Here is a 25,838-nt window from a genome sequence, read left to right as displayed (position 1 = left end):
CTCAGTTGTGTCTGACTGTTTGTGACCCCACTGACTGTACCCATCAGGACCCTCTGTCCATGGGACTCTCCAGGCAAGAATACTGGAGTGGACTGTAGGCAGAGACAGAGGGCTTGACATCAAAAGATGTACTAAGCAACCCAGATCTAAGTGCCATGTGACCCCTTATCAAGAAGGAATGTTATCTTATCAAGAAGGAGTTGTCTTATTGATGCTGAGAGAGTGCTGCTACAGATCTTCCCTGTAGTTCAGATGGTAAAGAATCTGCCTACAGTGCAGGAGACCTGGGTTCAATCCTTGGGCCAGAAATATCCTCTGGAGAATGGAATGGAAATCCACTCCAGTGTTCTTGCCTGGAGAATCCCATGGACAGAGGAGCTTGGCGGGCTACAGTTCATGGGGTCTCAAAGAGTTGGACATGATTGAGCGACTAACATTGCTACACTGCTGTGGTTGAGTGGGTTTTTCTGCTGATGGGGTAGATTTGGTGAATACACGATGCAGACGTACAAAGTCTTGGGAGGGAGGAGGCCAAAGGCCAGAGAAATTTTTTTTTTTACATTTCACAATATAAAGATCTTGAAATATTTGTATGTATGATGGTGGATAAAAATAAGACAAAAGCACATAGGTAGGATTTTGTTATCTCAAAGTCTAGAAAGAAGAATTATTTGCCAATGACTGCTAACATTAAAGCTTAACTCATTTGTTTTTGAGTGAAGTAGGTAAGATACGAGACAGGGGATTTAAATCCCAGATAATAGGTTTGATTAAATGTGCGCACAGTCCAGCTGATAGTTCTGATAACATACAAATTGGCCAGATACCATCCGCCTACATGATCTTGTTCAAAAGCTCCTATGGTTGAATATGTTGGTGCATTAGCTCTTAATTGCTGTAAATGCATAGCAAGACAAAGCTTTCACCCTGAAGAAGATAACAGCTCTCTTATCCAAGTCTTTCTACTCTGAATTTTGAGTTTATCTTTTATATCAGTCATCTTGTTTGTCTGTAGAAAACTTGTTAATCAAGTAGCTGAGAACTGGAGAAGGCATTGCATCCAGAGAAAAGGATGTGGGGTGAGTTTGAATGGACTTCTAAAAAGGAAAAGCCACAACATTGATTGTGTGCTGTGCTTAATCATGTCCAACTTTCTGCAACCCCATGGACCTGCCAGGTTCCTCTGTTTGTGGGATTTTCCAGGCAAGAATACTGGAGTGGGTTGCCATTTCCTTCTCCAGGAGACCTTCCCAATCCAGGGATTGAACCTGTGTCTGCTGCATTGCAGGTGGAGCACTTTACTGCTGAACCGCCTGGGAAGCCCACAGCACGGATTGCTGCTGGCTTAACCGCCCGAGTTCTGTTTATGACATAACACGTTAGATGTATGGGCTCCCTTTGTTAACTGAAAAGGAAAAAAAAAAAAAAAACACAACCTCAAAGTTGAGAATTATGGTTTTCTTTTGATAAAACTACTGAGGACTATAGCCAGAGATACAGCTTCTCAGATGATTCTGGGGGCCTGTTTCAGAGGTAAGGGAGGAGTCAGGACATATAGGAGTTTTGCTTGAAAAAATACATAGTCAAATATCAAAAGATGACTGTTAATCACAAAAACAGACATCTCAAGCTGAAGATTTCAGTGCTTTTCTCTATATGGGAAGATGCAAGAGTCTGAGCTCACTGAAATTATCCCTTAGAATTGCATCTTAACTCACAAGGGCCAGTCTCTTGTTTTTCTCCATCCTAAATTCCACTCAGGGTGCCTGCTCGGAGTGGCTGCCAAGGCTGATGTCTTTATGGCTGCAGCATCCTTTGTTTACTGAAATGGCAGGTGATATTCTTGGCCAAACCTTGGAACACTGAAAAATATGTCCACAAATGGAAAGATGGAAAGACTTACCATTTGAAGCAACATAAAATGCTAGTGTTTAAGAATTAATAAGATAAAAGCTACTTAAAGGAATGAATGGGAAGCTAAAATATAGCCCTTAAGTGTTTATATCAGTATTCCTTAACTTGCATGTGATTTAGGGCAAGTGATTAACTTCCCTTGTATCAATAGTTAAAGTTCTCTCAGATCAATATCTAAAAGTCTACGATATTTGGGGGGACATGATGAAAACAATAGTGTCTTTGGCTGTAGATATTTTAAGTCATCTATCAGAGTTGAAATTTTTAGTGAGATAGGCATTATTCATTTCCACCTAAATCCTTTCTTCTTTTCCCATGAAAATGAAATTCTTTGCTTTAGGATATCAGTGTGCTATATTAAATACATTCACATATTCACATGCTCTTTCCACTAGCTGATGACATGTCATATCAGTTTTTATCAATTATAGACACAGCATCAGATGGCATGGACGGTTATTATCTTGCTTTCCCTTTCTGTCTTCTAATGTCTGGAACAGAAACACATGCCCGAAGGCATTCAGCAGTCCCCCTGGGTGCAAGAGGAGGAAAGTCACATATCTTGGCAGAGCAGGGAGACAGGAAACACCTAGGACCTGGATGACTTCCCTGGTCCTCTGTCTTTACTTGCCAGAACTCAGTCCTAAAGTGGTGACTTTGGCAGCAGGAGATGATTCATCTTTGTATTTAGCCTTCATTAGTCAGACACTTGTTTTGTTTTGCCTTGATGTCTGTTTTGTTTTTGCAGGTGGGCTCAGTCCTAAATGATACAGGTGGTTATATAAGTAATTACCTTAGTGGATATTAATAGTTAAATCACAACTTAATTATGGAGGACATGTAAGCAACTCTTTAGAGGAAATCGCCCTCAGGAGGAAGCTCCTTTTCCTGTCACTTTAATGAAGTTATATGGTAACTAACTTTAAACCAAGCACCCCCATGTTCTACTCATCTCTGATTCAAGCATATCTTTCAAATCTTTTAATCGCACAATACCTTTCCTAACTTGTCTCTTCTTTCCATAGGTTAAAGAAGTAGTAATGAAGAATCAGTAATTAACAGAGGACCAGATCTCTTCCCTAGCTTCCCCTTCAGTAACCTCCAAACAAAATGTAAGCCCTAACCATGTGAATAAGTTGGCATCTAGAGGGGGGCCGCGAGGAGCTCACAGGCCTGCACACAGTGGGGACTGGAGATGCCTCTGACCACCTATCTCAGCGATTAACTGACACTCCTTCTCTGCTTCTGTTTAAAAATGTTCATAGCAGAGTCTTGGGAGGTGGTTTTAAGGGACTTTGGGTCCCCCATCTCCCCAGATTGCTGGCATTCAGATGAAAAACACTTTTTTTCCCTACCATTCATGAGTATGTAATTGATTTTGTGAGCAGTGAGTAGTGGGACCTGATTTGTTTGGTAGCAGGTATTGCCACAGAGATAGCAACTGCTTTGAGACTCCATGATATATTGAGATTAAATGGAGATCATGATACAAATGAGGTTTTTATAAAAAATACTTTTTGAACCTTGAAACAGTAGTCACTTGTGGGTCATCATATATGTTATTCAACCTCTCTGCGCTTACTTTTCTCATCCATAATGTTTGAATATTAATAACTGTATATGAATTTATACTAAAAACTGATTATAAAGGATTTTGCAAAGTACATGGAACAAAAGAGATGCCCAATGCCTGAGAAAAGTTCCCTTTCCTCTTGTCTTTCCCATCACAATTAATTCCTTATAATCTATCACATAAATTGTCTAACAAGCAACTAAGAATCTTTAATAACATGAAAACTCAAGAAAAATATTAATCTCAGCAATCTTCAATTTCTGATTGATTATACATGCTATACTCACAAAGCATGTTCATATATAGATGCTTATATGCCACACACATGCATGCACACACACACACCTGTTGTTCAGACATAATTTTTATTTATAAGGTTGGCAAGGACTCAAGGTAGGACAGAGGCAGCTTTGGCTGTGCTTTCTTTAGAATGCTCCCGAATAGTTTAAAGGACAAGGTTTTGAAGAAGTTAAGAAGGTTGCACATTTTGGTGGTCACACTGAATAAGTCTTTGAGCAGTTTGCTTCTAATACGGGTTTCCTTCAGAATCATGTGTTAACATCAGTGGATGGTAAGCATGTCACAGCTGTCCTTACCAAGTCATTCTAGGCTGTATGGCCAAAACTCTCTATGTATCCTCACATAAGCAATCCATTAAACAATTCTTCATTTACCATAATTATTTCATTGCTTTCCATACTACTTTCAGCTCCAGCTCCAATACTAAAGATGTATTTTACACCATCCTTTTCTATTCTCCTTTATCTACTTTTTCTCTGTATTGTGATGGCAATTAGCATTGCTTTTCCTATCAATTCAATAAGACATTGAATGCAGTATATTAATGTATAAGATTTTTCCTATATTAATGAAAAATACTTTGTTCAGTGGCTGATTATGAAATCATTATGATACTAAGACATTGGTTTTACTATGGCTATTTTTAGTACAGTTTTCTATTGCAATAATTGATGGCCACCATTAGTTATTTTATGGTCCTTCAATATAATGACATTTTGGAAAATTAGTTTTCTCCAGATGATAAATGTTTTGGCAAAGGTCTCACAAGTAGATGATAAGAGAACTAAGACAAAACCCTAGGCTTCTACTTTCTTAAACCTACAATCTTTAGAATAAACACAGAATTTGAAAATCTGTATTTGGAATTCAGTTTTCAGTACCAAAATGCATGAATTTCATTGACTTAGTCAATTCAACGTTTAAAGTAATCTTATATATTTAAACTATAGCAAAAAAAGAGGAATTAGATTGAAAGACTTCTCAACATAAAATATGTTTAAGTGCATGGACTTTAATGCTTTCCTTATTTAAGAAATCAAACCTCCTCTTGTGTTCTATTTATTCAATAAGTCATGAAAAACAACAGGCATCTGTATCCTTAAAAAAAACACCTAGAGGGAAACTTAACAAATATACATCAGAAGCAAGATTTCTGTCAAAATACTCTCTGGTGCCAGACATACTCTCTAACTAGGAGAGAATGCACTACAGACAGGGAACTGCATCAGATAATTTCTCAGAGGATCTGAAACTGCCAATTTACATAAGATTCCCAGAAGCCCTTAAATCTTCCAGAAGTACTGGTACAAAAGAACAACACTTATTCCAGCCACAGGCTTTAAACAGTACTATTTCCCTGACAGACTTTTCCAAAACTGTTCCAACAACCAAGTGAAAACTCAGATCTGCCATGGCATTTGATTGGATGAAGTCATTTTATGCATTGTGAGCTATAAGGATGTATTATAGGGAAAGAGTAGCTCCTACCTGGCGTATTTATTTATGAGGCTGAGAAGGGGTGTGAGTACATCACCTGGCTCATATCTGATGCTGGAGTTTGCATAGTCGCATTTCCAGATGGTGTTGAATTCAACGGTATGTACGATACTCATCCTACTTTGTGGTACGTTTACAATGACTGAAGTCAGACAGTGAAAATGGCCACTCAGTTCTTTCTTGCAAAGACACAGTTATTTAGGATCAATGTGAGCCAAGGGTGGGAATTTCTGTTGTTCATATTGCAGCTCCAGCTCTAATACCAGTTTCTGATATATATAGGTTTTCAATAAATATCTGATGAGTAAATGACAACCCCCCTTTTTCCTGGAGGAATGCCATTGTTAATGCTTCAAATCTCTGTATTTAGTTATTAATATATAAGAAAGCTATGGGCCCTTGGCCTGATATTTATCTTACTTGACATCAGGAAACCCATTTTGTAGCAGACACATTTGCTATTTCCAAGGTAAATGAGCCTTTTTATCAGACAAAGTAAAAATATGATTTAAGGAGCCGAAACAATAGCTGGGTGGGTATATTTTCCTTCTGGAGCATATTATCGTGAATGATTTCTCCATCAGTCACCATTCAAATAGTAGATGAAAGAAACAATTCTGGAAGTATATAAAAGGTACAATAAAATGAATCACCACCAAGCTTAAAAGCGTTTTTGAAGGCAGAAATTAAAATGAAGTATAGATCCCTCACCAGAAGCAGATAATAATTTAGGGATATGTACCTTCTATGGGTTTTAACTAACTTAACTTTACATATTAGGCATGACGTGATCTGCTTATCACTGTCATTAACACCAGAACAATTTAGCAATGTCAAATGACTGATTTAACTGGTGAACGGAGCACAGGGGGAAAACAGGTCCCATGCCTTCTAAGTTATCTGTTATGTAACTTCTCTACATCCCTCACTCTGGTGTTACCATTTGGAAGAAGAAACCAATATTATGAAATGAGAGAGTATAAGACTCCTTTAACCAATTCATTTTCAACAAAGCTAAGTTTTTTTTTTTTTAAGGATTTAACCTGACTCTCGATTCTGATAATAAATTCCTCTGTTCTATTTTGCTGCACTAAATCACTCATTTCCACCCTCTCCATTTCCAGACAAATCCTGTCCTTGATAAGCTCCAAGTACCAGTTCAGCAGGCAGAAACTAAAATCCTCCACATGCCCCAGAGGGGTGGAGGCGCCACAGGCCCCAGAGGTAGTCAGTGGCTGCAGTGGACTGAGGACCGTGCCAGTGCCCAGATGTCCTGGTGGATGGGCACACTCCTGCTGGCCATTTCCTTCCTCTTGTCCACCATGAGGACCACGCAGGACAAGGACTAAGTCAGAACTGGGGTGTAAACAGTAGTCCACTGTGGGCCAGGTGCAGGTCATTTTCATCTCTCGTGAATCTTATTGTTGAGGATCTGCTCAGAACCTTCACCCTTCACCTTCTCTGGGGAAAGTGCAGAGATGAAACCTGATGCTCACTCCAAAATTAAATACCTTCCTTATAGTCTCAAACTGTCTTTGCTGGAGGACACGTTATCTTTTCTTTTCTCTTCCTTTCTTTTCTCTTCTTTTATTTTTGCTGTTGTTTTCAATTTTGTTTGTCTGTCTGGTTTTTATATTCAGTCTATAGTGGATTGATAATTTATGAAATACAATAAAAAATGAATCACTGTGCATGTTACTGCAAGTGACAGGTTGCAAGTCTGTTAAGAGAGTAAATCTTAGAAGTTCTCCTTAGAAGGGAAAAAATTTATAATTACCAGTGGTTATCGATGGTAACTAGATTTACTGTGGTGTTATTTCACAATATATAAAAATAGTGAATTATTATGTTGTACATCTAAAACTAATATACTGTTGTATGTCAATTATACCTCAATTTTTAAAAATTGAAATAAAAAACAAATAATAAGTAAATTGTTAGAATAATATGACAAACTTTTTTTTTTTTTTAACAACTTAAGGACCTACATAGAACTGGATATGAAACAACAGACTGCTTTCAAATTGGAGAAGGAGTACATCAAGGCTGTATATTGTCACCTTGTTTATTTAAATTATATGCAGACTACATCATGTGACATGCCAGGCTGGATGAAGCACAAGTTGGGATCAAGATTGCCAGGAGATATATTAATAATCCCAGATACCAGATGACACCACCCTTATGGCAGAATGTGAAGAGGAACTAAAGAGCCTCTTGATGAAAGTGAAAAAACTGGATTAGAAATCAACATTTAGAAAACTAAGATCATGGCATCTGGTCCCATGACTTCATGGCAAATAGATGGAGAAACAACGGAAACACTGAGAGACTTTATTTTGGGAGGCTCCAAAATCACTGCAGATGGTGACTGCAGCCATGAAATTAAAAGATGCTTGCTCCAGAGGGCCCTCGCCATCCCAGTTCAGCAGGAAGTAGCCAGAGAGACCTCAGCGCCCCTATTCCCAAAGAATTGGGCCTCCCATCTCTTGAGGGGGGAATGTTAGGTAGTTAGAATAGGGAAAAAGGAGTCCAAAATGGCAGTGGCTAAAAGACCTGGAAGGGAAAGCCCGCGAAAATAGAACAAAGGAAGGTCCGAGGACCCGAGTGAGAACCTCAGGTAAAACAAACAACGCTCCTGCCTAAGCCCAATTTGCATAGGACAGGCCCAGGGGGGACCAAAAAACACATAAAATGAGGAGCCAAAGCCCTCTTCTCTCTCTCTCTCCCTCGCGATGGGGCGCTCTTCTCTTCCCGTCTCTGTTTCGAAGTGCCCTCACACCTCGAAGATGGATTTTCTTGCTATCATCTAAATAAATAGAGTTGTAACACTGGGGAAAAAAAAAAAAAAAGATGCTTGCTCCTTGGAAGAAAAACTATGACCAACCTAGGCAGCATATTGAAAATCAGAGACATTACTGCCAACAAAGGTCCATCTAGTCAACGCTATGGTTTTTCCAATAGTCATGTATGGATGTGAGAGTTGGACTGTAAAGAAAGCTGAACGTCGAAGAATGGATGCTTTTGAACTGTGATGTTGGAGAAGACTCTTAAGAGTCTCTTGGACTGCAAGGAGATCAAACTAGTCAATCTTCAAGGAAATCAGCCCTGAATATTCATTGGAAGGACTAATGCTGAAGCTGAAACTCCAATACTTTGGCCATCTGATGTGAAGAACTGACTCATTTGGAAAAGCCCTGATGCTGGGAAAGATTGAAGGCAGGAGGCGAAGGGGACAACAGAGGATGAGATGGTTGGATGGCATCACAGACTCGATGGACATGAGTTTGAGCAAGCTCCGGGAGTTGGTGATGGACAGGGAGGCCTGGTGTGCCACAGTTCATGGGGTCACAAAGCGTCAAACGACTAAGCGACTGAACTGAACTGAAGGACATACATACAAACTAATTCTCTAGTTTTATGACTTCTTTAAACAAAAATAAACTTACTTTTTAGTAAATATAATTTAATGAAATATGATATAGGTTATTTCCCTATAGAATTACAAAAAGTACACATCTTATTTCCTGAAAATATGCGTCTAAGTAATCACTAGCTCTCTATCACTGTTCAATAGTAACTAAACAAAAATTACAAATTTGACTTCCCATATTAATGCATACACATAAAGTCTTAATGAACACTAAAATATCAATATTTAAAAATTTTTAATGGACCAATGAATTTACTTCTTGTTTGTTATGGGATTGACAACTATTAACACAGGTAATGAATGCCTAAATTGTTTGTTTTAACAAAAAAATTTTGATATAGAAACTAGTCTTTCAGAAGTATGTTGATAAGAATATTAAAATAAATAAAATTTAAACAATTTCTGCAGGCTAAGATTTTGCTTTTAGGTTTTATCCAAATGAAGAATGGGATACTTCAAAAGTAAACAAAAGTAAACAAAGATATTTCCAAAATTTATTTTTAAAACATTAGTAGCTAGTTCAAGCACAGTATCATGCAAATGGCAGTTAAATTTGAATGATTTTTCAATAAAAGAAATGGATTCTGTGTCACTGAAAGATCATTTAAATTTAACTGTAGTTTTTAATTTATAAATTATTTTTAAAGCTATAGTTTCCTTGCAGTGGATCTTCTTTTGATGGAAAATAATTTTCAAAACATTTCATCCAATTCATAAAGTGTCTATCAAGAATTTCCAATAGATATGCAACATCAAGGTTGTCATTTAGTTGATATAAAATTGTTTAGTTATCAAATAATATCTAGAAATTCTGTTGTTACAGGTTTTAATTTTGTTCTTTGATTGTATCTACATTGACAAGTATGTAAATCCTTCCTGGCATGGATATATTCAGATGATTAAAATGTCAAAGATCGGTCTTCCCTGCCAGTCCAGTGGTTAAGACTCTGTGTTATAATGCAGGGGGCACAGGTTTGATCCCTGGTCATGGGACTAACAGCCTACATGCCTTGCAGGGTGGTAAATAAATTGGGGATGGGGGAACCAAAGATCACACAATACTACAAGTCCTGCTGACCAATATAAGGTCACACTTGTTTCTTATCTTAGAGGAATGAGGAATGCTGATGTCCATTCTGTAGTTTTCCCAATGATAACTATCATGCCTCTCCATTCATAATAATTGATTCATAATTAGTTTCTATATTATCAGATGCTGATAAGAATAATCTATAATTCAAGACACTAGATGTTATGCCATTCACAATTTTTACCAGAGCACTATGCGCATTTTAACTCAGCTCACTTTGTCGTAAGGAGGTAAGACTTTATCTATGAAGAGGTTACTACATGGACTTACATTTTGACATCAGCTGCAATCATCCAGTATGTTTTTTGTCAATATATCCAAATCATTTGAATATATGTGCAATTCTTTTGCCTTCAAACCACAGGTGATGACTATGTAATCATTTATTGTTTTACATCATTCTCTGTCAAAATCAAAGATAAAGTAAATAAATAAGAATTGCCTTTATTCCATCGTGTTAAAGCAGAACATACACAAAAAGCATGACCGTGTGGGCAGTGTTTATGCTGTACTGAACCTGAAGACCCTGCTGGCTTTCCCAAGCAAGCATCGCTGATGTGATCTTTCACTGATGTTTTGGCAACTGTACATGATTAGCAGCCATTCAAGAGATTTAAAAAATTCCTATGTGGAAGATCCTTTTAAGCACCAATGTTTAGATGGGAAATATTGAACAGCAGATCTGTTAACTCTTAAATATAACTTCTTTCTTTCAACTAAATCTGTAACTTGAAGTTCTTTTTTTATGCTGTCCTTGTAAACCCTGCTTACATATGATGTTTAACTGCTTCCTTAGACAGTGTATCTCCAAAAATAACACATGCTGGTTTTAGCACTTGACCCTCAATTATGGCTTCAAAACAAAACTCAAGTCATGATGAATCATACTGCCAAATAAAACTATAAAAGGACAGTCAAAAAAACCTGACCTAACTGCATTACAAACAGCTTAATAACTAGACTGAAGGGTCTGGGCAAAAAGGAATCAACCTAAATAACTTTGCAAATCAGAATTTTGACTTAGATACTCTGAGTCTAAAAACAAAAAGAACTATATAGAAATACTATATATAGCAAATTTATTTCTTAAAAGGGCTTAGGTTAGTAATTCTGAAACTATGTGCATGCAAGGATTGAACAAATAAGAAAATACATTGGAAAGATGAGAGTCAGGTTTCTTACTGAGAGAAAGAAGTTGTGAATAGGCAGGAGAGAAAGCAGCTTGAATTAACTTCTCCAAGGACAAAGGACTGTGCCAAGCTGGCAAGAGAATTAAAGTAAACAGAGGTGTGTGTGTGAGAGAGAGTTTGTGTGTGGGGATGGGGTGTGGGTGTGTGTGTAGAGTGGGGATGCTACAAATGTATGCTGACAGTAATTGACACCATTCTACCTAGATTCAGCTTATTCTGTAACAGAAACAACCATAGAAAATATGAGAATAAGAAAATATAATAATAGTACTTATGCTATTAGTATACCATCAATCAGACCCACCTGGTTATATTTCTCTGATCAAGGTACAAACTTCATTGCTGCTCACCCATATTAATGGGCATCCCACATTATTTACTATCCTTTAATGGTCTTTTGGTGGTTTTTAAAAATTGAAATAGAGGTTAAAACAAGTGATTGAGGACTGACAAGACTGCAAATTCAACTGAAAAATGTGTTCTCAGATTGAAGAACTATTCAATATTTTATCTTTACATCACATGGAAGTTTCCATTTTGATTGATCCATTCTCAGGTTGGGGCTATTACTGTGTGTGCCAAAAGAGAAAAAAAAAAGAACATTATTAGGTGTAAAACATGATGTCTGTACCACTGTAGTATCCCAACCACTGAATTTAAGTCTGTATATTTTTACTAAAACAGTTGGGCATAAACTGCAGTAATCTCCCTTTGTAGCTAAATTAGGTTTATCCACAATTTGTTATTTTCAAATCCTATGACATCTTTCTGAGGATAGAGAAAAGCAGAAGTGATAGCACAGTTGATATTACTAAGTATTCTTGAAAAAGCAGTATTGCCAAACTTGAAGTCTATGCAGCATATTCAAATTTTAGAAACATAAACAAAAGTCAGAAGAATTGGAAAAAAGGGGGCAAACCTGATGTTAACATGATGCTTTATAAATATTATGTGATGGCTAGTATCACATACTGTAGCTGGTGAAATATTGTTTCTCAGCATGTCTGTGACTCTCCAGAAGAGATTAGCATTTAAACTGGTGAACTGAGTAAAAAAGATTACCCTCACCTTCGTGAATGGGCATCATCCAACCCACTGAGAGGGGTGAAGAGAACAGAGAAACAAAGAAAAGGCACATTTATTCCCTCTATTTGAGCTGAAACATCTATCTTCCCCTGTCCTTGGATATCAGCACTACTAATTCTTAGAGTTTTTAACTCAGACTAGAGCGTACACCAACAGCCTCCCCATTTTCAGGTCTTTGGATTCAGACTGAATTATACCACCAGCTTTCCTTGTTCCCAACCTGCAGAAGGCAGACTGTGGGATTTCTCAGACTCCAAACATGTGCTTCAGTTCTAACAAGAAATCTCCCCTTACACCTACCTATTGACATATTGATCAATCATTCAATTGAACTATCTGCAGTTGCTTCTGCTTATCTAGAGAACTATGACAAATATGGGCTTTCCTGCTGGCTCAGATGGTAAAGAATCTGCCTGCAGTGCAGGAGACCTGGGTTCGATTCCTGGGTCAGGAAGATCCCCTGGAGAAAGGTATGGCAACCCACTTCAGGATTCTTGCCTGGAGAATTCCATGGACAGTGGAGACTGGTGGGTTACAGTCCATGGGGTCGCAAAGAGTCGGACACGTCTGAACTACTGACACACACACGTGCATGTACGTGCTCAGTCACTCAGTCACATCTGACTCTTTGTGACCCCATGGACTGTAACCTACCAGGCTCCTCTGTCCGTGGAATTTTCCAGGCAAGAATCCTAGAGTGGGCTGCCATTTCCTACTCTAGGAGGCCGTCCCGACCCAGGGATGAAACCTGAGTCTCCTGTATCTCCTGCATTTGCAGGAAGATTATTTATCACTGCACCAGCTGGAAAGCCTGACTAATACATATAGAAAAGTCATAAAATCTATAAAAGATCATTAAATATTAGTAGTAGTGTTAGTTACTCGGTTGTCTCTGACTCCTTGTGACCCCATGGACTGTAGCCCACTAGGCTCCTCTATCCATGGAATTCTCCAGGCAAGAATACTGGAGTGAGTAGTCATTCCCTTTTTGAGATCATTAAAATTAGTAATACTGCTTTGCTGGTAGTCCAGATATAGTCATTATAAAAAAATTAATTGATTTCTATATGCCAGTAACAAAGAGTTAGATAATTTAAGAGAAAAATTGGAAAGACATTTGATGTAGCAACCAAAAGTATTAGTGGCTAGAAATAAATCTAAATATTATGTGAATTATTCTATAGAAATATTTGCAGTAGTATGTTTAAACACATTAAAATAGATGTCAATAAAAGAAACATAAAATATTCACAAATAGGAAAACTCAAAGCCATGAAGTAGTGCTGTACAAATTCATATCTAAATTAAATACAACTCTAATAGAAATTACAACAGGTTTCTCCATGAAAGACGACAGACGATTCTAAAATATTAGAAAAGAGCAAAGAATATAGAAAGATTTGAAGAAATGTTACTGAACCCAGGTTTGGCTGCCTGTTGCTCATAAACGAATAATTTGAGAGGCAAGTGTGAATAGAAAGGAAAGGTGTCTTAATCAGGAAAGCTGGCAATCTGGGGAGAAGATGGACTTGTGTCCTGAGACCAACTCTGAAGATTCTGCTCAGCAATGCCAGTTTAAAGGGGCTAAAGAGGGGGGAGAATCTCAGTGAGTCATCAAGGCAAGAAGGTAAGTTCTGAATCATCATCCTCATTGAGTACTGGGTGGTAATATCTTCAGATCTTATCTTGCCCACGTGATCTGCCTGCAGACTTGCTTAGGAGGTTGTGAGGGTAGAGTTAGTCATCTTTTTAAACAGCTTAATTCTTCATTCTTACCTCTTTTTATCTAGGAAAAGAATCAGCAGATTAGACAAGGCATGGTGTGCATTCAGGAGAGCATAAGTCGGAGTTAGTTTCAATTGCCTTGTGATTCATTTCTATAATTGGATTCATTTAAAGTTAGAGATGAACAGAAATGCGCCAACAGGAAAGGTGCAAAAAAGCTGATTTCAAAAGGAGAGGAAGATTGAGGGGATGGAGGAGGAGGTGGAGAAGGAGAAAGACAACAACAATCACCTGAGGGAATCTTCCTCCACCTGATGTAAAGAGGTATTACAAGGTCACAGAAACCAAAGCAGGGTGGGACTGGTGCAGGAATAGGCAAAAAAGCCATGGTACCCGTGACAGATCTATGAAGTAAGCACATGTGAGCTGTGACAGAAGAGATGCTGCAAGTCACCAATGTGCATGTGACTCATAAATTCTTTGATATTTCTCTCTTCAAGAACTAAAATCTAATTTCCCTTCCCTTGAATGTGTGTTAGACTAGGTGACTTTCCTCTAAGAAGCCATATTCATACCGTATCTAAAATAGGTCACAAAGGACTTGCTGTTACCAGCTATTCTCTCTCAGGTCACTTTCCCAGGAGAAGCCAGTGTCTGTGTTCTACACCACTCAAGCATCTCTTTGGAGAGGCCCCCATGTAAGGAACTGCCAGCAGTCACCTGGCAAGCATTGAGGTGACTGTAGTTTCAGCCCCATTGTAACTGTGACCCCATGAGAGACAAAATCACCCAGGTTATCTGCTCTTGAATTCCTGATACAGAGAAACTTAGAGCAAAATGTTTGTTCTTCTAAGCCACTAAGCTTTGGGTTAATTGTTGTGTAACAGTAGACAATATCACATGAAAAGATAGAATTATCAACAAATGTTCTCACAATTTCACACCATGGGAAAACATCAAGTTAATATTGGATAAAGACTTCAAAAGAAACAGTAAAACTTTTAGTTTAAAATATAAGAAAACACTGGTAAACTTAGATTTAATGTTAATAAGAGACAATATTTAATAACACAAAAGGAGATTGAAAGATCTGAGTACATTAAATTTAAAAGCATTTAATAAAAGACAGCACAGAAGGAAGAAAATATGTAAGCGATAGGCTAGATGTTTTCAATTTTACTTAAATATGTAAATAACTTTGACAGAAAAGGAAAAAAAAAGGGCAACCCAACAGGAAAAAGAATTGATTCAGTAATCAGTCTTTTGGTTGAAAAGATCTCAATTGTCAAATGAGTATGTGAAGATTACTCATGAAAAATCAAGGAATTATGAACTAAAAATAAACACGAATACTTCATACTGATCAGTTTAACAAATAGGTTAAAATCTCAAGGAGTATTGTTACTTAAGATATGGAAAAAAAACGATAACTGTATCCTTCAGGTGTAGGCTAACAGATGCAACTGCTGGACGCAGCACTCAATCACTGTCCTTGCAATGCTGAAGGTGGCTTGTCCACCCTGGTTAGTAGTCTTTGCAAATCCCCCTTGTTCACACCTAAGTCTTTAAGCTCTTTGACTCCTGTCTTCCTTTCAGAACCCTAAATCTGACCACTTTTCACAGTCCTAACTTCCAGCAGCCCAATTCATATCACCCTCATCTTTTGTCTGAATTATTGAAATACCCTCCTAACTAGACTCCCGTCCCAGGTTTTTCCACTCCCTCCTCCGCCATTCCCTATATTCTTACCACTGCAGCCGCCTGTGTGGCTAAATGTGTCAGATCATGTCACTTTTCTGCTTAAACACCTGTACTCGAACCTTTGTAACTTAGAGCTGTAAACGTCTTTTCACAAACCGCCTCCAGTTTCACGCGGCTTCTACTTCCGGCCCTCCTTGCCCCCTTCCTAGAACACTCGGCTTAGCTTCCGCCCTGGGATTTTCCCTGATTCCCTTAGCTGGGAATGGGCTTCCCTGGAAGTGCGCTCCCCAAGCCCCCCACCCCTGCCCCCGCCCACAACAATGGGTCATTCTCTTGTCTGCTGTGGTTATTGGTCCCAGTGTCAGCTTGGTGGGGCCGTCTCTAATCACCATGTGCTAATCACTCTCCCGAATTCTGCTTCCCGCTCTGTACTCCTATGCGAGTCCTCTTCCTGTTGCATCTTTCCTCTTATTATTACAACCGTCTAATAAATTCTTCTTGAGTCAGTCACCGGGACTGCTTCCAAGTGTTTGATCACCTCCTTCTTCTCCGAGCGTGGTTGTTCACCACTGCCTCCTGAGCCAGGGCAGGTGCCTTTCCTGAAGCCTGAGGCCAGGTATAGGGACATGTGTTCATTCTGTGCAGAAGCTTGATGTGGTTTCTGCCATTCTCTTTGCCCTCCTCCTCTGGTGCTCGGAGTGTTCCCAGAGTGTGGGACTTTGGTCATCCTGGGTCCCCAAATGAGAAAGATAACAATTGGAGACAGATTCCAGCTGCCTGTTAAAGAACATGTACCATAATCAAGAAATAATATTTTTAAGACTCTAAGATTTGAGGATTATCAATATTTGCCACAGTAGCATAATCAGGACTATCCTGGCAAACATAATATTTTGTTTTTTGTCTTATTATATGTACTATTTGCCTTTCCCACAAAAATATAAGCACCACAAGGGAAGAGATTTTTGTATGTTTTCTTCACTGCTCTTTTTGTATATTTTCTTCACTGCTCTAACTTCGTGCTTAAACAATGCCTGCAATAAAAACAATTTTTAAAACTAAATAGTTGAGTGAAAATTAACAAATGTCTTATAGCCTATAAGTTTTATATTCTAAAGAAACTCTTGCACAGATATATATAAGAACTGAAAACTACAAAATCTGTCATTTATAGAATGGATAAGTCAATTGTATTATTTTTTGCCAATAGAATAACATAAAACAGCAAAATGTTTTGTGTGAAGAAAAAGAATGAACTACCCTTTTCAACAACATGGTGGAATCTCAAGAATCCAATCCAATATTCAGTGGCAAAAAACAACTCAAAATATATAAGGTATACTCAGTTCAGTTCAGTCACTCAGTTGTATCCGATTCTTTGCGACCCCATGAATTGCAGCACGCCAGGTCTCCCTGTTCATCACCAACTCCCGGAGTTTACCCAAACTCATGTCCATCGAGTTGGTGATGCCATCCAACCATCTCATCCTCTGTCATCCCCTTCCCCTCCTGCCCCCAATCCTTCCCAGCATCAGCATCTTTTCCAATGAGTCAACTCTTCACATGAGGTGGCCAAAGTATTAGAGTTTCAGCTTCAGCATGAGTGCTTCCAATGAACAGCCAGGACTGATCTCCTTTATGATGGACTGATTGGATCTCCTTGCAGTCCAAGGGACTCTCAAGAGTCTTCAAAAGCATCAATTTTTCAGTGCTCAGCTTTCTTCACTGTTCAATTCTCACGTCCATACATGACTACCGGAAAAACCATAACCTTGACTAGACGGACCTTTGTTGGCAAAGTAATGTCTCTGCTTTTAAATATCCTATCTAGGTTGGTCACAACTTTCCTTGCAAGTAGTAAACGTCTTTTAATTTCATGGCTACAATCACCATCTGCAGTGATTTTGGAGCCCCCAAAAATAAAATTTGACACTGTTTCCACTGTTTTCCCATCTATTTCCCATGAAGTGATGGGACTGGATGCCATGATCTTAGTTTTCTGAATGTTGAGCTTTAAGCCAACATTTTCACTTCTCTTTCACTTTCATCAAGAGGCTTTTTACTACCATTTATTTATATTAAAAATGAGAAAATGAAATGATACAACTTTAAAGATAAACACATATGGAAGAAAACCATATGCAAAATCCAATTTATTAGAAAAACCAATTTCAGAATATTGACCCCTCTTGGGAGAATGGAGAGAGAGGTAGGTGACATTGGGGTAGGGGAGACTCGTGGCAGACAATTGGTAATAGGATCTGTTTCTTATACTGGATGTGGGTCCGTGCTTACTTGTGTTCTGTCTTATTCCTCTCTGGAATGTATAGATACTTTTATACATTTCTTTTATGTACAGAACATCACAAAATACACACATTTACTTATGTGCACATGTAAGCAAGCTAAAAAAAGAAGAGGAAAAGAGTCATGTTATTTTTAGGAAAGAGGCAGCACTGGGGCAGAGGGTAGAACATGGGGTTTGAAACTGTGCTTTTCAGCTGTTGGCACTTCTTCCTGGTACTATGCCTTCATCAGTTATAACACCTGAGTTTGCCTTCCACCTGAGGGGGACTGGTGAGAATAAATCAAATAATAATCCAGATTGCTTGCTTTGGGTTATCTCTTCCACACCAGTCATAGGGCAGGCATTTAATATACTTCACCCAAGAATCTTCTCAGGCTACATCAAAGTCATGTGAACATCTCATTTTAATAAGGACATCGCTGATCATAAAAGTTAAGACATTGAAGTCACTCATTTGGTAAGTGGAGTGGTGGGAAATAAGACTTGATCTCTACCTATTAACAAAGTTAGAGTTTGCATCATTCTGACCAGTGCTTCCCACAGCCCAGGGCAAAGCATTCTGTAAGATTTGACATATTTGATGCAATTATAGGAAATTTATTTCTTAATATTTATGTCTTCTCAGCCGTCTTGTGTGTTGGTGAGATTTAAAGTCAGTATGCACCTAGTTTTAAAATCTCATTGCTGTGAAAACAGGATGGTTCTATGAAGTGTTGCCTACAACATTGGCCATGATGGTGGTTTCTACTGAGAGAGCTGCCCAAGATAAACCACAGAGGAAGGTAATCTTGTCCTTGGCATTATGAAAAGCTGAACTTGCCACCCTAAATGTCTCTTTGGTCTCCAGATTATTTTGAGCTGGAAACAATCAAGTGCCAGATGACTCAAATAGAAATGTTGACCTTCCTCATAACTGCCTAAAATAGTGTAAATAGAAAACTTGCTCCAGGAAATGAGCTGTCCCATGGATAGCTATAGTTTGAGCTAGGTATGTAGACAGGGAGGATTCCTAGCAAAATTCATTTGTTAAAATTCTTCTTGGTATCCCTCTGTCTCTGCCTGGTCCCGCAGACTTTTTTTTTTTTTTTTTTACCAAACATCTGCTTTTGTATCTCCACATGAATTGCCAATTCCTTCCCTTTGAAGTCTCAAATCACGACCCCCACCATCCTCCTTTATCTTCAGCTGAAGATGGTGTTAAAGGTGAGGACTTCGGCTTTGGTGAGTTCCTGAGTTTTCCCGTGATGCCATTAAACTTTGGTCTGATTGTCTCCTGTTAATCTGTCAAGTGGCTTCAGCTGACACAGAGGTAGAGAATCCACACGCAATGCAGGAGACCTCAGTTTGATCCCTGGATCAGGAAGATCTCCTGGAGAATGAAATGGCAACCCTCCCCGGTGTTCTTCCCCGGGAAATTCCATGGACAGAGAAGCCTAATGGGCCACGGTTCTTGGCAGTCTCAAAGAGTGGGATGCAACTGAGCCACTGATCACACACACAACCTGTCAGGAATCTAGGGGCAGAGGGGAATTTCTTCCTCCCTGACAGCACCATCATAGCTTAATTGTGTTATTGCTTTTTTTTAAGATCAAACACTCCATAAATGCCATCACTTACCCTGAGAACTACATAACAATCTCATCCTCCCTACTGCCTCCTCATTGCATGGGCAGGACCACTCTTATTTCACAATTCAGTGCCAGATTCTGTTGTAACTAGGCTCTCAACAAGTCAGAATTTATGATTTCCTGGAGCTCGTACACCAGTGGAAGGGGATGTAAATAAATAAGTGAATAAATAGGACATTTTTAGGCAGTTGTTTTGCCTTCAGGAAAATACAACAGCGAACAGCATGGCACTATTGACAAAGGAGGAGAAGGGGGTACTTTAGATTGTGGTTGAAGAGAAGCTTTCCAAGGAGATGGCATTTTATCTGAGATCTAACATACCAAGGGAAAGACAGCCCCTCAGCATGAGATCCCTGGGTCATAATGTATCCAAAGAAGGGCTCAGTAACTGTGAAGCCCAAAAGCTGGATGGAGAGGTGCATGGATGAATAACTGATGATGGTGACTGTGGCTTAAGCTTGTGGGCAGAGTGGTAGAGATGAGGACAGGGGGCTGGGAAGCAGCCAGAGCCACTGGGGTGTCTTCTGAAGGGCCTGGACTAACCGCTGGGCATATAACCCCTAAGGAAATACGAAAGCGCCAGACTGCACCCTAGCTCCTTGTATTTTATTGTCAGTCTTGCTGTAAGTTATGCAATTATATCTCAGAGGGTGATCCCAGACAGCTTTCTTCATCCAGCTTCATTCTTTCTTTTAAGATCTGGCTTTCTGCACTAAATGGGCAGGTTCATGTGCCCGGAAAGGCTTGTGTTCTGAGCCACCTCACCCATTATCACCATCAGGCTCACCTTGCTATCTGACTCTGGGAGGGTCAAAATCCTACTCTCCTCTGGGAAAATTTTAGAAGCTCATACATAATACCATGGAACTCAAATCTAAGCCCCAAATACCAACCTTTGGCCAAATTTTGAGGTCTCATTTTCTAACTTTCGGGTTTCCCTGGTGGCTCAGATGGAAAAGATGTGGGAGACCTGGGTTCAATCCTTGGGTCAGGAAGCTCCCCTGGAGAAGGGAATGGAAACCCACTCCAGTATGCTTGCCTGGAGAATCCCATCAACAGATGAGCCTGGTGGGCTATAGTCCATGCGGTCACAAAGAGTCAGACACGACTGAATGATGAACACTTTCACTTTCTAACCTTTATATTGATTTGTAATAAATTCCTTTACATTGATTCATAATAGAATTGATTAGTAATAGAATTCTATTTGTAATAGAATTCTCTGGGTCTGACTCACATACATTCCCTGTCTCCATTTCTACAGAGAAGAAAACTGAGACTTAGCAATGAAACAGTCTAATACATGGACAAAGCTGTTCCCTGGCATCGGCAGTGAACTCCTATGAACTCTGACTACACAAAATTATGGCTCTCTTGGACAATCTGTGCCCCAGGGATCCCTGAACAAAGAATGCCAAGTTCAACCTTTTCATATCTCAGCTCCTCTCCACAATCACAAGCTTGTGGAAAATTATGCATTTGTTAAATAAAGCCTACTTATGATCTGCTTTCAATAAAACAAGTAGATATCTCTGCAGTTTTATATTCCTTTAGGAGTTAATTACAGTGACTATCCAAGGATTACAGCAGAAACTGCTTTTCCTGTCATTTCTCCTCCCATGGGTAACACCGAACCAGGAGCAGTATCATTCCTCCTGACACTGGGGGAGAGGTTTCTGCTTCCCTGCTGTAGAAAAGTGGGGCCCAGATGGGGAATCTGGGGAACAGAACTGAAGCCGTAATCCTCCTGCAGCATCACCCTGCCGGCTGTGGGCACACAGAACTCTTGACAACGGCAGGCCTCTCCGAGTGTCAGCCTGATGCCTGTGCTTGCTCTACCGTGGGAGGTCCTCTGGGAGATGTCTTAACACTTGGGGGCCCTGGTTTCTTGAGCATTAGGGTAACTGGTCCCAGAGGCAAGTTTCCTCCAAGACATCTGATGAGACTCAGTCCAGCTGTCTGCACTCCAAGCTCCAGTCTCTTGTCTGGGCTTCTTTTGATTTCTCAATTTTAATTTTTTTTTAACACCAAAACCATTTGGAATTGGGGTATAGCCATTTAGCAATGTTGTAGTTTCAGGTGAACAAGAAATGGACTCAGCCGTACATATACATGTATGCATTCTCCCTCAAAACCCCTCCCATTGTTCCGGTTTACTTATAGGGTTTTGGGTTGTTTTGCAAAGCACTTGACTCAATTTCCCTTCTTTGCTTTTGGCTCAAATGGTAAAGAATTTGCCTGCAATGTGGGAGACCTGGGTTCGATCCCTGGGTTGGGAAGATGCCTTGGAGGAGGACATGGCAACCCATTCCTGTATTCTTGCCTGGAGAATCCCCGTGGACAGAGGAGCCTGGCGGACTACAGTCCATTGGGTCACAAAGGTCGGATACAGCTGAGCAACTAAGCATTGCACTGACTCAATTTCCCTTCCTCATACATGAAGGGATCTTAAAGAATGAGGTGTTAGAGGTAGGATGTCTTTTAAACAGTATTGAAATAATCATTATACAATTCTATTCGAAGGCAAATAACTCAAATAAAGCAAAACCCAATACATAATAAATATGTTTACCATCATAGGCTATGGTGTTAGAATTCTGGCAGTTCTGTACCCTTTTTGAGGGTGATGTGTGTATATACAGATTTCTTTCATGAAACCTATACATAAGCACACATAAGCATATGTTTAAAAGCACAGATATTTCTATAAAGTCACTAAATGTTGATGATTGAATTAGTGAAATTGAGTGGGTAAAAAAGAACAAGCAAGGATCATAATTGGGAGCATACACTTCTTAATCTATAAACTTCTGTATGATGTTGCTTTTTTATTTTAAAAATATAGACAATTATTACTTATGTAAAATGTATTTAAAATAAGAATTTGAAAATGGGCTTTAGTCTTGACAGAGAATAAATATGTTGGAAATAGTTATCATGAAAAAGGAATGTGAGGAGCTGATTTCATCAGGGATTTTCAGTATTTTAACTATTATTGTGCAATCAGTAAATATTGTTACAGAAAACCATCTGGACTTCTGTCTAAGTTGTGTGAGGAAAACGTATGGGAAGCAAAGCAGAGGAGGCTACAGCCCTGGATCACAGGAGGAGTTGTGGGATAAACAGGGAAATGAGACCTTATGAAAAGCCTGAGAGAAAAAAGATCAGAGATGCAGGAAGGAAATTCAGAGCCAGCTGCTACAGCTGATGATGGAACCGAGCTTGTCACATGGCAGAAAGTCCTCTATTGCACTTAACCATTTTAGGGTGGCTTCTCTGGCAGCTCAGACGATAAAGACTCTGTCTGCAACATGAGAGACCCAGGTTCAATCCCTGAGTTGGGAAGATCCCCTGGAGAAGGGAATGGCAACCCACCCCAGTGTTCTTGCCTGGAGAAGTCCATTGACAGAGGAGCCTGGCAGGCTACAGCCCATGGGATCGCGAAGAGTTGTACTCGACTGAGTGACTAACACACGATCTAAAGACCAATCTAAACACACAATTTAAAGACCTTAGAGGAGTCACGTGCAGCGAGAGATAAGTTTGAAGCAGCTTTGGGACAGCCTCATTGACCTGAGCAAGCTTAGTTCAGCGGCGTCAAGCTGACTGTGTGGTTCGAAAGGCAGGGTAGACATGTCCAGCTGTCCATTGAACATGTAGCTGTAGCAGGAATAAAGGACACACATTATCAGGCAGACATGGCTGAAGCTGGACATCAAAGTACAGGTATAAACACACTGGAAGCAATCCAGTAGAAACAGAGAGGTGAGTGGAATAGGGGAGAAAGGGCTTACAAATGATGAGCAGCCCCTCAGGGTGGGGTTGAGAAGCCCAGTGAGGGCCAGACCACTGATGGTGACCACAGAACCTCTCTAGCAGAAGAAAGGAAAGGGGAGACGAGCTTAGTTATCATTAGGTAAACTACCGCCCATAGTTATTTTTTTCATTTTTGCCTTCTCCACACATTTCCCCCCTCATTTCCAGCAGTTAATCAAGCAACATTCACTGTTCTTCGAAACTAAGAAGTTGTTCCAGGTTCTAGAAGTCTAGATCCAGTGAAGAAAGAGGTGTTTCAGGAAACAAGGTGTGCTTGAAATAAAAAGAGATGCTCCCCAGCGGAGGAGTGGAAGAGACGTCTGAGGACGCTGTGTGCAGGCTGACCCATAAGATCTCAGACTGATCCATAAGGCAGCCCTCAGGAGGGGTCTCGGGGGATCAAGTCCTGCTTGTCACATGTGTGTGACTGCCCTGTTCCCAACTGTAGTGGCCTCTTCTTTCTTTCAGCACCCCACTTTCTGGCAGCCTTTGTACCTCTCCTCTGGCCAGCTCAGCTGGAAATCCTGCTAGAAATACAATTCTCGACCTCTCTGCCACAGTGCAGAGGTGGTCTGGGGAAGGAAGTGACAATGCTGAATTGCTGACAGGCAATCCAGCCCGCATGGTCCCTGAGGTATTCGGTGCTCTGCACACTTTATAAAAGTTAGTGAGGCCTATTTTACAGTTTATTTTATTCCTTAATCAAGTTTTTTTTAAGTTTATACTTTATGCAAAAGCTCTGTGCTTGGTTCTGAGCGTGCAAAGACAAATATTCCACCACCCTTGCCCTGAAAGGAGATACAAGCTGGAACCCATGCTTATTTTTTCTAGAAATGTCTTCTTTTTATGATCCTTATATGCAAATAAATGCCTACCTTTAGGAGCAAACTCTGAAGACCTGGGGCTGAAATTAAATAATGCTACATATAAAGAGACACTGATTCTCCCTCATACTTAGATTTTCAGATGACTACAAATAAACAGTTAAATTTGTAAATGAAAAGAGGCCCAAACAATTGCTTGCACTTGGATTTAAAAAAAAGAACACACCAAAACAGTGGTCATGTTTTGACTAATTTTTCCTTTTCTTTTAAACATCCAGCCAGTAATTTCCTCATCAACCCTAAGCAGTCATTTCAGCTTTGAAACTTAACAGCTCTCAACACTGTTTGGATATTAATTTTAAGTCTCCCGTGTGTGCTGAATGGGACTCTGGGGGCCACGGGGTGGAACTAGGGTTTTCCTGGGACTATTTCAAAGGTTAGTGAAGAATACAAATAGCAGTACCATCTCCTGCAGAGGATTTGTTGCATGCTGAACCAATTTAAATATCATGCTCCATCGATCTGAACTAAGACTTATCACCTAACTACAGGGCAATCTTCTTTAGGGAGCTCTCCGCTCCTTCTCAGCTTCCTGCGGCTGCACGCATCCTGGCGCCCTGTGCGGTTCCGTCCTCCGTCACCAGTATTTGCGGTTCTTTGCCCAGTTCGGTGCTGACTCCCCATTAAGGCTGATTCATGTCAGCCACTTTGTACTCACTGATCATTTGCACCCTGTTGGCTACATTATGTTCAGAGGACGTGAGGGCTTGAAGTGTCACATCTGCAGAGATGAATGTGGAGCAGGTGTGAGAAATCTTGACCAGTGAAGACTTCATAGCTGATGGAGAAATACAAGAAGTAACTTAGACTAAATCAAGTTTTTTCCATCCCCCCTGGATACCAATAATGTCTGGAATTTTACTATAAAAAATGAATATCACAAGATAATAACATAGATCTCAATGAACTGTGCAGTTCTGAAATAGCCTTTGGCATTTAGGATCATTTTAGAACAATTTCAATATTCATTAGAATGTATATATGTTCATTTCAATATCTGGTAGGTGGTAACTAGGTCCTGGGTTGAAATTCTGGTTTCCTGTCTTATTGGCACAATGATACTGGGGAAGTTATTTAATTTCTTTGTTTTTCAGTTTTCTCTGTGAAAACTGAAAATTGTGACTATAATCTAAGACTTTCTGAACGTTAAACAAGAGGAGGGTGAAAAGTCAAAGAGCAGGGAGAGAGCTGAAAAAAGGGGAAAATATTTTCTAGATACTACCATATATTTTGTTTGAGACATATAGATTCGATTTCATGCAACTGAACTTCCGCAAATTCTCAGAATACCAGGACTTAATGGGCCCACACATTTATTTATTTTTTTTTTTTTTGGTCAACTCAAGTGGCTTTTGAGATCTTATTATTAATTCCCCAACCAGGGATGGAACTTGGGTTTCCTGCAGCAGAAGCACAGAGTCCCAACCACTAGAAGGCCAGAAAATCCCAATATTTTTTAATTCTTACACCAATCTCGTAATATCAATATCATTCCCACCAATTTCAGATAGGAAGCTAAGGTTCAGTTTGAGTGAGTTTCTGTCATAATAACTGACTTAGAAACTACACGATTAGGATAAGAAGCAAATATGCATGACCTCAAATTCTGGGATTTATTCTCAAATTGCAATGCTTTTCAGTGCAGAAATCAAATTATTTTGTGAACTTGGGGCAAAATATTATAGACCTCCAT

At 39.5% G+C, this 25,838-nt stretch overlaps 1 long non-coding RNA gene across 2 annotated transcripts; it reads right to left on the bottom strand.

Moving 5' to 3' along the window:
- Positions 1-1,443: 1,443 nt before the first annotated feature.
- On the bottom strand, positions 1,444-11,560 carry LOC110141155 (uncharacterized). Of its 2 annotated transcripts, XR_002314990.2 has the most exons (4): positions 11,302-11,560; positions 10,078-10,210; positions 5,705-5,901; positions 1,444-1,862 (listed from the first exon to the last, which is right to left on the bottom strand). It is a non-coding gene; the product is annotated as an uncharacterized lncRNA (long non-coding RNA). The 2 variants fall into 2 exon arrangements; XR_002314992.2 differs by lacking the exon at positions 5,705-5,901.
- Positions 11,561-25,838: the final 14,278 nt, after the last annotated feature.

The sequence above is a fragment of the Odocoileus virginianus genome, chromosome 1 (genome assembly GCF_023699985.2).
Source record: "Odocoileus virginianus isolate 20LAN1187 ecotype Illinois chromosome 1, Ovbor_1.2, whole genome shotgun sequence".
NCBI classification, from domain to species: domain Eukaryota; kingdom Metazoa; phylum Chordata; class Mammalia; order Artiodactyla; family Cervidae; genus Odocoileus; species Odocoileus virginianus.
Note: the sequence above shows the minus strand (reverse complement) of the source record. Positions and strands in the feature narration are given on the sequence as shown.